The 9,679-nt window shown below is 32.9% G+C and overlaps 1 long non-coding RNA gene across 1 annotated transcript; it reads right to left on the bottom strand.

Moving 5' to 3' along the window:
• Nucleotides 1-889: 889 nt before the first annotated feature.
• LOC128283743 (uncharacterized) lies at nucleotides 890-1,619 on the bottom strand. The gene is made up of 2 exons (XR_008274150.1): nucleotides 1,504-1,619; nucleotides 890-1,245 (listed from the first exon to the last, which is right to left on the bottom strand). It is a non-coding gene; the product is annotated as an uncharacterized LOC128283743 (long non-coding RNA).
• Nucleotides 1,620-9,679: the final 8,060 nt, after the last annotated feature.

Genomic DNA, 9,679 nt, shown 5'->3' on the forward strand with positions numbered 1-9,679 from the left:
TATTTAGTTTAAGAAATATAATATTTTATACTTAATATTAAAGATTGGTTTAAGATTTTTATGTTCTGAATTTAAATATTATATTCAGTCTGTAATTATACATTTTAATAATATTAAAAGTTTTGAATATAGAGGATAATTTCAGTATCACTTCTACTTTGGATAATTTTACACTTAATATGAAATTTTTGACAATTTATCGATTTAAATAAAAGCTCTGTGATAGATTCTTTAAATAACATTTTAACCACGTTTATTTAGGTAAAATGACAAAAGTTATATTTGTGGATTTTTCAGTTTCATCCTTAACTCTTTTTTTTTTTTCATTCTCACTCACACTGTTGCAAAAAATAAAAATTCAGATATCCTGAAAATATAAAGAAAAAAACCGTGAACTAATGATTATTTTTTTTTGTCAAACATGGAATGACATCCAATTCATGACTTTACTTATGTGATATTACACGTAATTGATTATTTAGCATTTTACGTTTATATGAGTTTGCTTAGAAAACATTATCATCTTTATAAAAGTTTTCCCAAATTAACTTTGATATGCTTCAATTGGAAATTTGGAATCAATTCTTTGAAAGTCTAGTAAACAATGGAAATTTATTGTTTAGAGTGTAATTTATGGGTGTGTAATGTGTTTTGTTTATTTTTTATCTTATGTTATAGTATCTCATTTTATCATTACCGCTGGTTTTATATTAACCGCAGCTAAACGCATCGCTTATTCAAACTCGTCATTAGTCATTTGATACATAAGAATAGAGAGAAGGAAAAAAAACAAATAGAAAATAAATAAACATATAATTGGGATTTACTTTCATCAGTGTAAAACTTAAGTCGTTTTATATTCTTTCGTAACTTGTTATAAGATTAATAGTTTAACAATCCAATCGTTGGATTTATCAATATATTTATACTTATTGTAATGGGCCGAAATTGTCCGGCCCATGACCCACAAATAAATAGACATAAATAAAAGTATATATATCTTTTAACAGCCCAAGATACAAAAAATAGAAGCCCAAACACAACTAAACCCAAACCCCAAATGACCCAAATAAAACCTAGCCCAAAAAGGCCCAAAACCTTAACACTTTCAGCCAACCTAGGAAACCCTAGCCCCTGGTACTTGCAACAGCCGCCGCTCCAACAACCTCCGTGTCCCACGCCACTCGGACCTCTAACGCTGCACCACTCGCACCTCCACGTTAGAGCTCACGTCCACCACACCACCTGCAATGAAAAAACAGTTGTAAAAAGGCTATAAAAGCCTCCAAAAATCATTGTAAAGAGACAGTTTTTTTGGATACACGAATTAGAGAGCAATCAAAGTAGAGAAACTTTTTTAAAGGTGTTCTTTTATTTTTTTTCTACTCTTTTGGTTTTTTTTTCCGTTTTATTTTATTATTATTATCATTATTTTTTTCCTTATCATTTTTTTCTAAAAAAGGGAAAGAAAACAAAAAAATAAAAAGAAAAAGGAAATTTTACCTTCGGCGCCAGCGGTGGCACGTGCGGCGGAGGCTTACCGGTCCCCTGGCCGAATTCTGGAACCCTTCAGAGAAAATAGGGTTTTTTTTCCTTTTTTTGAAACTGAGGAGAAGAATAAAATTTTTAAAAAAAATTCAACTTTTATGGAAGGCCAAAACGGCACCGTTTTGTGCCACAAGCCCAGGCGCCAAAACGGCGCCGTTTAGGCACCCGACCCGAGCACGTGACCCGACCCGGAGAGGATCCGCGTGTTTTCATTAATGGGCTATTTTCCACTTTAGCCCTTTCGTTTTTTAGAGCTTTGCAATTTAAATTTTCTTTATTTCTAATTTGGCCCCCGAAATTTTGTTTCTATTTTAATTTGATCCTTGGGCCTTTTAAATTTGTGTATTGAGAAGGCCCCGTTTGGGAATAGGGTATATTTTCCCTGTGAGTCCCTCCTCTATGACGCGCATTCCAATTGGGTCCCTAGATTGACCCTATCCTTTCATTATTTTAAAATTGGCTACCAGAATCTCATCTAAACTCCATTTTAGTCCCTATGTGCATGTTTCTTTGAGGGTTTACCCCTACATTTCATTTTTGGTTCCGATTTAATTTTTTTATTTGGTTATTTATTTATCTATTTGACATTTTATATATATATATTTGAATTATTTTATTCGTTTATTATTATTATTTACATTAAAATGGTTCATTACAAAGCATTATTTATTTTAAAAGTTGTTTTATGATTATTTATTTTAAGATCTTGTATTTTATTGTTTCACACTTTTATATATTATTCATTTCAAACTTAGTAAATTTGAATTTATATATATTAGTTTAAGTTGTTTTAAATTAATTTTCTTTTCCCTTTTTAAAGTCATTGTATATTATTACTGCATTTTAAAATCGTTTTGCATATCGATTATTTTAAATTATCTTCTATTATTGCCATTGATAGAAATTATTTTAAATTTGTTCTGTTATATATTACCTATTTTCATCTTGCTTACAATAGTTTTGTTTTTCTTTTATTTGTTTTTATTTCGTTGTTCAAAACCTTTATTTTTTACTCTTTTCATTATTTATTCTAATCTTTTCATATCCTCTTTTATCCTTTATTTTGTTAGATATACCATTTTGTGTCATCTCCACCAATTGAAAATGTTTAGATTATATATTATGTGTTTATTGTAATCACGGGTATTAGATTTCTTTATTAGTTATTTGCGATTCAATGTTGTGGCATTTTGTTTATGGATTATCATTTTGCGTTGTACACTATCGTATTTTATTCACCTAAAAAGTCGTGTTTTAATATCATTTAAGTTTAAAATCGTTTTACTTAGAAATTTCCAAAATCAGGCAATACTCCATATTCAACACTGAGAAGTTTGTGCCCTAACTTACTCAGTTCCAATTTTCCTCGTTGAGTCTGAGTAACCGAGTACCATGTTCAATTAAAACGTGCAAGTTTCAAATAAAAGCTTATTCTCAGGATTTCGAAGTGTTGTGTCCTAACTCACTGGATATGGCTCTTTGTATCTCGAGATAAGGATTTCTAAAAAATAAAGGCAATGTTCTATGTTTGGAATTTTGAGAAATTGTGCCCTAACTTACTGGGTTCCAAGTTTTTCTCAGTTGACTCAAATAATTGAATATCCATTTAAACTTCACTGCATGAGTTTTAAAAAGACAAGCTTGGTTTCGAAAATGTGAAATGTCGCATCCTAACTTACTGGGTATGACATTTTATTTCTTCGAAATAAGAGGGTCTTAGTATCCAATTTAATTCGCTCAAGTGTTCTTTTTAAAATAAAATGTCCATATTCTAAAATCTTTTCGAATTTTCGACATTAGAACATTAATTACCCAATTAGGTACCAATTCTGGGTGTTACGAGGGTGCTAACCCTTCCTCGTGCGTAACCGACTCCCGAACCCATTTCTCGAATTTCAAAGATCGAAGTCATTGTTTTAGTAAATCAAAATGTTTTATTAAAATGATCAATTTCAGGGTGATTGTAACACCCCTTACCCGTATTCCAAGCCTAGAATAGGGTACAAGGCATTACCGAACTTAATATGATCAATCATGTAAAATCAGCTATAAAATTTTTTCTAAATTAAAAACTTTCATACATATGTTTAACGTCCCTTATATGGGCCTACAGGGCCCAAAGCATACAGGATGGTTCGGGACCAAACCGTAAACATATGAAACTTTTGCAACACTTAGAAAATTTTCACACTTTGGAGGGTCACACTCTCATGTTTTCAACCCGTGTAACTCTCTGTTTATAACTTCATCACCCTTGTCAGTCGTACACTTCATATAAATAACAAGAAACGTGTACGGGCTCGATTCTCATTAAATTTCTCATATATATACACAATTTCACGTTATGTAATCATACAACATATATCAGCCATATCTCTGTAATCTAAATATATTTTCATAACAACTTATCTTGATTTCATACTATTTCATATTTAAGCTTAAATAACCAAAGTATTTGAAATATCATCTTTATGCAAATAGTACACATGAGGTATATAATTCCATAATTATGAATAAACATATTTATCAAACATTTTCCATATTCATATATCAATGTCTCATGTCTCCATATATCAATAACCGTCATTTTCATGAATTCCGAGTTCAATTTCATAATTATTTGTCTCGTGTTCAATTTATTCCATGTCGGAACTTTATTCATTAAAACATTTGAATTATCAATACATATGGACAGTACATTCAATATGAACAATTATAAAATCACCAATGAATTCATTTATCATCCAAGTTCTATACTCATATCTTATCAACTCGTACTTCCTTGTATCACATAATTCCATATAACACTTACCAAACTTTGTCAAATTAGTGAAAGTCTTACGGAATTGAGTACTTCGTTTTCTCGATGCCATAGTTCAACTATGGTCTTACACATCTTCACATAATGATGCCATAGCCCAGCTATGGTCTTACACATATTCATATATCGATGCTATAGCCTAGCTGTGGTCTTACACGTAATCACATATCACATATCGATGCCATAGCCCAGCTATGGTCTTACACGAATCACATATCTCACTGATGCCATATCCCATATATGGTGTAATGGCCTAAATTCAAGGTTATCGGAACAATGGTTTCGTAACCATAGATCCGATTTAAAGAGAAATTTATTTCAATATTTTTGCTTGAAAATTGATATGATAGGAAAATCGTATGAAAATATTGATAGGAAAATTTTATCGATTTAGTGATTAGTTAGAAAAAAAAATTTATTGAAGAAATTGGGTAAAATAAGGTATCGGGACCTCTATCTTGTAAAACCAAGTCAAAAATAATTTTATAAATATTTATGAAATGTTATTAATGTGGTATTAAAATTTCGTTAGGAAATTTTAATGTTTGGGTAGTCAATTAAATGAAAAGGACTAAATTGTAATAGGTGTAAAAGTTACTAGAGTGATTAAATAGCTTAAGAGTCTAATGAGAAAGGATTTAAAAGGAAATTAGACCCAAAAGTTATTTGGGCTGGACGGCAAGGGTATGAAATCAGCAGAAAAATTGATAAATTAAGGGTAAAATTGGAATATTGCAAAATTAACTAAATAAAACTAGGACTAAATAGGAAATATCTAGATTTCTCTTCATTTCTCTTCAATTCCAGTAGCTAAAAACGCCATAGGAGGGTTCTCTAAGCTGTTATTTCATAATTTTTGCACCAAGTGAGTTAATCTTTGCCTTTTTCTTGTAATTTTTGTGTTTCTAAGACTTTTACAACTAGGTCCTACTATTAAATTCATTAGTTTTTTATTTCATGGATGAAATTGAAAGTCACCATGGTTGAGTGCTGTAATTTTATGATGAAATAGAATGAAATTAAAGCTTTAATTTGTTTATGAGATGATTTTATTAGGCAATTTCAATGGAAATTGATTTTTAGGACCTAATTGTGAAAATGTTTGGAATTAAAGTCTATTGCTGAAATTCTGATTCCTAAAGGTTGTAAACTAGTTTAAGGTGATAGAATAAAATGTTAATTGAAAAAAATCAGCTCAATTGAGAGGCTAATTGAGTAGGGACGAAATTATCATTTATTAAAAGCTTAGGGGAAAAATGGTAATAAACAGCTTGCACTAAAACAGTTTGGACAGCAGCAGTAGACTAACTTTGAAAAATCACCAAAAATTGTAGGAATCGAATTAGAAGATGAAAAAAATATAGAATTAAATCTTATTGAGTCTAGTTTCTCATAGAAGAAATATTGTAAGCAATGGATTTGTAAATTTTGAGATATAATGAATTTTGTGAGACAAGGTCAGAATGAAATCGGGTTCCCCTGTTCTGACTTTGAAAAATTATAAAAAAATTGAATAAAAATAATTAGGAACTTAAATTTATATGTATAGAATTCTGAATGAGTCTATTTTTAATAGAAACAAACGAGAACATCATTTGAATTCTGTATAAAGAGATAATTTATTTTTAGTGAAGAAGGGTCAGAACTGTTAGACAACAGAATAGGGGTGACTTTGAAGAATAAATTGTATTGATTGGCTAAACCAAAAATTCTGAAAATTTTATGGTAAAATATATATGAGTCTAGTTTCAGGGAAAACTAACGGATCTTAATTTGAAGTTCCGTAGCTGAAGTTATAAATAATTTAGTGACTATGACTCAAGTAGACAGCTTTGAATGAACTATAAATAATAGTTGAATTATAGAGAATGTTGCATATGAACATGAAATGTATTAAATTGATAATTAAATTTATTTATTTAGATTCGAAGATTCAAATACTGAAGCTAGATCGAGGAAAGGAAAAAGTTCGGGATTAGTAGATTTTACTTGTTTACAAACAAGTATCAAGGTAAGTTCGTGTAACTTGAATTATATTCTTAAATGCTTCAGATTGTATGTTATTGATGTGAATATGATTTGAGTGTTCATTGTATGAAAATTAATGAAACATTGATATATTTGATAAAATGGGAAGAAATCCGATTGAATGAAAGGAAAATTCGATGGATCTCGAAAAGGAATTGACGGTAAAAAGGATCTAGCAGGACGGGTGATCCTATCTGATATAGCCCTCCCAAGAATATGTGTAAAATGAATTTAGCCCGAACGGGTAATCCGAACTAGGGTGCGAATTTAGCTCGGACTGGTAATTCAGATCCAAGCTCATTAGAGTAATTGTCGCTCTGAGGATTTAGCTTCGGACCGGTAATCCCGACAATACTCTATGAGTTTATATTGCAGGATTTAGCTCGACCGTAATCCCGCCGCAAGGTTGAGGTTCATGGAGTGTGCTCTCTGAAATGGATATGCGCACATGAATATGAATTGACGGACCGAATTGTACAATAAATGTGTACCTCTGAAAATCCATCGAAATTCCGATAAATTCAACGGGATAAATATGGAAAAATAACAAGGAAATGGAAATTATGATATTGATGAGCTCATCAATCATGGTATATATTATTGGTACATGGAGATTATTGTACTAACTTGAATGTTGAGTTTGTGCATATTAAGGTAATAATGCATTGAATGGATATATGGATGTTTATTATATTGTATTGAAAATATTAGGTAAGTATAATTCTTGTTACATGAGCTTAGTAAGCACAAAGTGCTTACCCCGTTTCCTTTTTTCTTGTTTTGTAGTATTAAGAGCTCGGAGGTCGGATTTGGTCGGAGACACATCACACTGTCAACCTCAGGATTTCGGTATATAAAGAAACTTTATTTTGGAAATCAATGGCATGTATAAGCTAACAAAGTAAATGTTAATGTGAAATGAATGTAAAGTTAGCCATTAGTATGGTTAACAAGCCTGGTTATAGATATGTGATGACGTTATCTTATATAAATGCATGAATCTATCATGAAAATATGTTGAATTGATTTATAAAAGGGCTATATTGAATATAAAAAAAAATTTAATTCGTAAACTCCAGTAATGCCTCGTACCCTATTCCGGCAATGAATACGGGTAGGGGTATTACATTTATTGGTATCAAAGCTACGGTTTAGCCGGTTCTAAGACTGATGTAGCAAATACGGGATTAGCTATACATGCCATTTAAATTATTATTGATAGTGTGATATCTCCTGACCATGTAAAATGTGTTTTTCTCATAGTAATGTCATCCGACCGAGCTCAATATGAGGAAGCTGGGAGTCATGCTCCGGCTTCAGTACAAAGAGAAGAAACTAGCAGTAGAAGGCACAAGACAGAGGGTCGAGGGGAGGAGGCAAAAACAGCCTTCTTTCAAATGATGAATGAATGGTTTAATCAATACTTAAGAACTAACCTCAGAGTGCAACAAGTTCAAGCTCCCCTCCTGCTCCTCCACGGTTCCCGAGATCCCACAAAGGCAGTGTGAATCGAATCACAAAAAGGAAAGCTCCAGAGATAAAATTCGAAAATATGGGGCGAATAATTTCGAGAAAGAAGTTGATGATGATTCGAGCGGGCTGAATTCGGTTAGAAAACACTACTCGGTTTTGGAAGAATTATCTTGTACACCAGAAGAATGTCTGAAATGTGCCGTCTCATTGCTAAAAGATACAGCTTACCATTGGTGGAATACTAAAGCTTCAGTTGTTCCAAAAGAAGAAATTACATGGGAATTCTTTCGATCGAAGTTCAAAAAAAATATATCACCAGAGGTTCCTTGACCGTAAAAGAAAAGAATTTCTTGAGCTGAAACAGGGCAATAGATCAGTATCTGAATATGAAAGAGAATTTGTTTGATTGAGTAAATATGCTCGAGAATGGGTACAGTCAGAAGCTGAAATGTGCAAACGATTCGAAAAAGGGTTGAATGAAGACATTAAGTTACTGATTGGAATTCTTGAAATTCGAGAGTTTGCTACATTGGCAGAGAGAGCTTATAAAGCAGAAGAATTGAGCAAAGAAAAGAAACAGGCTGAGAGGGAAGCTCGAATTTTTAGTAAAAGACCGATGGGAAAATCCCAATTTTCTGCTTCAAAGAAATTGAAGAAATATCAGGATCGTTCTACTTCAGCCATTGGGTATTCGGGCAAAGAGCGAGGTTCTCAACGCACTAATCCAAGGCCCTCTACTCCATCAGTGACCAGTGTTGGCAGTGTTGGCACTCCTAAACCGAGATGCCAGTACTGTAATAAAGCTCATTTTGGTGAATGCCGATTTAAGAGTGGGGCTTGTTCCCGATGTGGTTCTTTTGACCATTTCCTCAGAGATTGTCTGGAAAGGGTTGAAAAAGAAGTTGAACATATATCGAAGCCGAGTAATCTAGTTTTGAGGGGCAGACCACCTCGACCGTCCGGTAATGTCAGTGGTAGTCGAGGAGCTACAAAAGATACTATAGGTAGGCCTGAGGTACGAGCACCTGCTAGGACATATGCCATTCATGCCGAGAAGATGCTTCAAAGACCGATGTTATTATGGTACATTTTCTTTACTTGATCGATATTCTGCATTGATTGATCCTGGTTCTACGATTCATATATATGTGTTAAACTTGCAATTGTTAAAAATTTATTTGTTGTACCTACTGAATTTGTGGTTAAAGTCTCGAACCCCGGGCGGTCTGTGTTAGTGGATAAAATTTGTAAAATTGTCCACCGATGGTAAGAGGTTATTGTTTCGGTGATTTGATGTTACCGCCATTTGATGAATTTGACGTGATATTGGGTATGGATTGGTTAACCCAACATGATGCAGTAGTAAATTGTAAACAAAAATATATTGTGCTAAAATGTCAGAATGGTGAGTTGCTCCGGTTAAATCGATCGACGGAGGGTTATCGATATGATTTGATAATGGCGACATGAGGTATGTCGAAAAGGGTATGATGCTTACTTGGCTTATGTACTCGACACCAAGGTATCTCGAGTCAAAGATACGAGCGATTCCAGTGGTATGTGAATTTTCCGATGTGTTTCGGAAGAATTACCAAGATTGCCACCGAGAAGAGAAGTGGAATTTTCTATAGATTTGATTCCGGAACTACTCCGATCTTCATAGCTCGCATCGGATGGCTCTATAGAATTAAAAGAGTTAAAGACACAGTTGCAAGAGCTTGTTGATGGGGTTTTGTCCGACCGAGTCATTCACCTTGGGGTGCTCCGGTTCATTTGTGAAAAAGAAAGATGGGTCTTTGAGATTGTGTA

The sequence above is a fragment of the Gossypium arboreum genome, chromosome 11 (assembly GCF_025698485.1).
Source record: "Gossypium arboreum isolate Shixiya-1 chromosome 11, ASM2569848v2, whole genome shotgun sequence".
Taxonomy (NCBI): Eukaryota; Viridiplantae; Streptophyta; class Magnoliopsida; order Malvales; family Malvaceae; genus Gossypium; species Gossypium arboreum.